We start from the raw sequence: 5,234 nt of genomic DNA on the forward strand, positions 1-5,234 counted from the left end.
TCCTTCCAAGGAGTAAGCGTCTTTTAATTTCATGGCTGCAGTCACCACCTGCAGTGGTTTTGGAGCCCCAAAATATAAAGTCTAACACTGTTTCCATTGTTTCCCCATCTATTTGCCATGAAGTGATGGGACCAGATGCCATGACCTTAGTTTTCTGAATGTTGAGCTTTAAGTCAACTTTTTCACTCTCCTCTTTCACTTTCATCAAGAGGCTTTTTAGTTCCTCTTCACTTTCTGCCATAAGGGTGGCGTCATCTGCATATCTGAGGTTATTGATATTTCTCCCAGAAATCTTGATTCCAGCTTGTGCTTCATCCAGCCCAGCATTTCTCATGATGTACTCTGCATATAAGTTAAATAAGCAGGGTGACAACATACAGCCTTGATGTACTCCTTTTCCTATTTGGAACCAGTCTGTTGTTCCATGTCCAGTTCTAACTGTTGCTTCCTGACCTGAATACAGGTTTCTCAAAAGGCAGGTCAGGTGGTCTGGTATTCCCATCTCTTTCAGAATTTTCCACAGTTTATTGTGATCCACACTATTAAAGGCTTTGGCATAGTCAATAGAGCAGAAATAGATGTTTTCTGGGACTCTTGCTTTTTCAATGATCCAGTGAATTTTGGCAATTTGATCTCTGGTTCCTCTACCTTTTCTAAAACCAGCTTGAACATCTGGAAGTTCATGGTTCACATATTGCTAAAGCCTGGACTGGAGAATTTTGAGCATTATTTTACTAGTGTGTGAGATGAGTGCATTTGTGTGGTAGTTTGAGTATTCTTTAGCATTGCCTTTCTTTGGGAATGAAGGAGACAGTGATAGCTAATATATTGCACCTCTTTTTAACCACTGGAGGTGTAAGTGACCTTAAGTGGCTCCTTTCATTCTTTCCTTTTTGAACTAAATCCTTTGTTCTACATTCATGTATAAACTATTGTGTAATTTCTGTTATTTGCTACATCAGCAGGGGATGTTAAGAAACCATTAAGAAAATGGTTGACATAAAAATGCTTCTGACAGACTCTGAACCTAGAATGCCACATCGGGTTTTTTTTGTCCTGCAGAGAGTAAAGAACCAGAATGAGGTAAAAACCACTGGGAGTAAGTTCTATAAGTCTCTGATGTAATATCTGGCACTAGAATTTAAGACCCAGATTCCTATAACATAGGAATCATTTTGACTGAGAGCTAAGGTAGAGAACCACAATTTCCTCTTCTGACTTTCTCAGGAGTCTGGATACAGGTACTGCTTCCCTAGTACTTCTAAAGCATCTTAGTATTGTCTATTATGGGGCTGGACAGGGAGGCCTGGCGTGCTGCGATTCATGGGGTCGCAAAGAGTCAGACACGACTGAGCGACTGATCTGATCTGATCTGATTATGGGGCTTAGCATGTTGAGTTGTTATTCTTTGTGTGCCTAGAGTCTTTGAGGGCAGAATTTCTTCCTTTTGAACTTTCTGATCTACACCAAGGTTTCTAAAGCTTGGTACTCTTGATGCTTTAATCCAGATAATTCTTTGTTGTGGGCCTGTTTCATACATTGTAGACTCTTTAGGACCATATCTGACCTCTATTGATTAGGTGTTGCAGTGCCTCACCCACCAGTCATGACAATCAGAAATGTCTCCAGATGAACAACAGCTTGATATCTGGCACATAGTTTACATTAAGTGAGTATTTTCTGGCAGTTATTGATGCTTCATAAAATAATATGAGTGAACCCAGTAGTCTATTCTGGGCTTAAATGGCTCTGAAAGCATCATTTGGTCACATTCTAGGGCTTTCCTGGTAGCTCAGCTGGTAAAAAAAAGTCTGCCTGCATTGCAAGAGACCCCCGTTTGATTCCTGGGTTGGGAAGATGCCCTGGAGAAGGGGTAGGCTACCCACTCCAGTATTTGTGGGCTTCCCTGGTGGCTCAGACAGTAAAGGATCTGCCTGCAATGCAGGAGACCTGAATTTGATCTTGGGTTGGGAAGATCCCCTGGCGGAGTACATGGCAACCCACTCCAGTATTCTTGCCTGGAGAAACCCATGGACAGAGAACCCTGGCAGGCTGTAGTCCATGGGGTTGCAAAGAGTTGGACGTGATTGAGTGACTAAGCACAGTCGTGTCAGAATGGAAAGGCAGACTGATTTCCCAACCCCAATTCTGTTATTTAACTCTGAATGAATGTGGATGACTTTCCCTGTTGCCCTTTCCATTCCCTCCATGTTCCTGCTTTGGGACTTGTGGCTTTGCAATGCTGGCAAACTCCTGATGGTGGGTCATCCCACTGTGTGGACAACTCTAGCTCATTTTGACTTGAGAAGTGGTAGAATCCATAACAGTCAGATACAGAGCCATGCATAGACACCCTCGCAGACAGCACAGGTGGAAGAAACTAGATATTGACAGAGTGAAGATAAAGTTCCATCTTTAGTTATGTGTGTACTTCCAAATAATAACACGGTATGAATCTTAATATCTAAGGTGTCCATATATAGCTATAAGAATCTCATCTTCACCTTTAAACTGTGTAACTTTGTATGATTCTGCTCAGCTCTCTGACCTGCTGTTTTCTCACTGATAAAATTAAAAGAATAGTAATATCTGCCTCCCTTGACCCTGTTATGGATCCCTATGATTCCCTCTTACTCTCAATATTCTGTATTGGAATACGTATCAGTTGGTCGTAATTTTTCCATTGATTGCACTCTTACTCGCCTGTAAGGTGTATAAAGGGGCAACCTTAGATCTCTCTTACTCACCAGAGTTAGGGTCACAGTGCCAGTGCATGTTATTCTTAAAGTAAAGACACGAAGAATGAAGTGAAAGTGTTAGTCACTCAGTCATGTTCAACTCTTTGTGACGCTATGGACAGTACCCTGCCAGGCTCTTCTGTCCATGGTATTCTCCAGGCAAGAATACTGGAGTGGGGTCCCATTCCCTTCTCCAGGGAATTTTCCCAACCCAGGGATCGAACCCAGGTCTCCCTCAGTGCAGGCAGATTCTTTATCATCTTAGCCACCGGGGAAAATGCTCGGTAATGGCAGAGGCTATGTAAATGTTAGTGCGGGTGCTCAGTTGCTCAGTCATGTCTGACTCTTTGCGACCCCATGGACTGTAGCCTGCCAGGCTCCTCTTTCACTGGAATTTTCCAGTCAAGAATACTGGAGTGGGTTGCCACTTCCTACTCTAGGGGATCTTCCTGACCCTGGGATCAAACCCACTTCTTTTGCATCTGCTGGCATTGGCAGGTGTATTCTTTACCATTAGTGCCACCTGAGAAGCTCCATAAATGTTAGTAATCATCATTTATTCATTGAATAAATGTTTACTGAGCACCTTTTCAAAGCCAAGTTGGGGGACGTGCTAGATCCAGAAATACCTATAGCAGGGAATAGATGAAAGTGCCTTCCTTCATGAAGCTTGCATTCTAGTGGGTCAGGCGGTCAATAAGAACCTAAACCTCCATTCATCATCTCTCTACTTGCCTACCTCTGACTTACCTATCTACCTTTTAATAATTTCTGATAGCTGTAAAATGAGTAAGTGCTATGAAAAAAATATACCAAGATGAGATGAGCGTGATGGAGGGACCTATTTTATAGAGAGTGGCAAGGGAAGGTTTCTCAGGAAGTAATTAACATCATAATTTTTTATCATTAGCATAATTAATATTACCATCAAGGTGATGCTATTAGTCTTTAATTAGGAGAACTTGTGCTTTGACTTATCTTCCTAATAGAGATGCTGAATTAGTTACATTCTCTGACCAGCTTCCCCTTGAGACCAACAATAGGAAATGAGGTTAGGGGTAGATCTTATTGCTTTCATAAGACATATGCACAGAGTGAATCAGACTTATGGCCAGTGTTACTGGTCTTAATTGGCCAGTGTGCATAGGAAGCCTTCTATAAGGAAGCTTTACTTCTAAACTTAGAGGTAAATTTATATACTGTTTGTTTTCTAAACAGCCCCCTTTCTCCATTGTTTTTCTCTCTGTTGGTATAAAGATGGCAGCTTCAAAGGTAGCATGGCTGAACAGTCTAAGAAGGCAATTTCAGTGAGCCATTTCAAATCCTTTTTAATCTCTTCTTCAAGCAAGGTTTCTCAGCCTTGGCACCCTTGACATTATGGGGCAGGTGATTCTTTGCTTTGAGGGCTGTTGTGTACATTCTGGAGAAGGCAATGGCACCCCACTCCAGTACTCTTGCCTGGAAAATCCCATGGATGGAGGAGCCTGGTGGGCTGCAGTCCATGGGGTCGCTAAAAGTCAGACACGACTGAGCGACTTCACTTTCACTTTTCACTTTCATGCATTGGAGAAGGAAATGGCAACCCACTCCAGTGTTCTTGCCTGGAGAACCCCAGGGACGGCAGAGCCTGGTGGGCTGCTGTCTATGGGGTCGCACAGAGTCGGACACGACTGAAGCGACTTAGCAGCAGCAGCAGCAGTGTACATTCTAAGATATTCAGCAATATCTCTGACCTGTACCCACTAGTTTCCATCTCTCTAGTTGTAAGAATTGAAAATGTCTGTGGACATTGTCACATTACCCTTGAGGACCAAAGTCAGCTGCAGCTGAAAACTTCTGTGCTATATGAATCTTTTCAGTCTTTTCAGCTGTCTTAAGTGCCTCCTACAAAGGCTGTTGCTTCCCCACTCGTATTTGCTAGTGCAGCATCACAAGCCCCTTTATCTTCTTCCATTCTATGAATCCTCCCCTTTTTTTAAGACTCAGCGAGAGCTTTCCCTACTGCCTATAAGCCTCCTCGATGCACTCTAGCCTGTTTCATCTCTTTTACTTCCTAATTCCTATTTTGAGTCTTTCCTGTTTGATCATTCTCCATCTTCATCCATTAGCCACGCCTACTGCTGTTTACTGAAAGGTTTACATCTTTTTATCTAAACTAGGTTATAAATTCATGCCGTAGTCACCTGTGCATGAGCACCTAGAAAAATCTTCCACCAGCAGTCCCAGCCTTGACCAGGAGAAGTGACAGATAACCTATGGTATTGTCTTCATAACTATCAGCCATTTTGGGAAATTATTTTTTGTAAATCCAACATCTGATTCCAGTGTAGCAAATACCATGGAGGCTTAGTAACTGATACCAGAGGAATTGAACTTAGAGAACTACATGTTCTGAAGGAAGATAATAACTAGAGTGATTCAGAGTTTGGAGAGTCAGACACTGTAAGTAGTGGTCTTTTACCTCAGCAGTAAGGCTCCACATAATTTAGCTCTTTA

This window comes from Bison bison, unplaced genomic scaffold (assembly GCF_000754665.1).
Source record: "Bison bison bison isolate TAMUID 2011002044 unplaced genomic scaffold, Bison_UMD1.0 scf7180017864330, whole genome shotgun sequence".
Taxonomy (NCBI): Eukaryota; Metazoa; Chordata; class Mammalia; order Artiodactyla; family Bovidae; genus Bison; species Bison bison.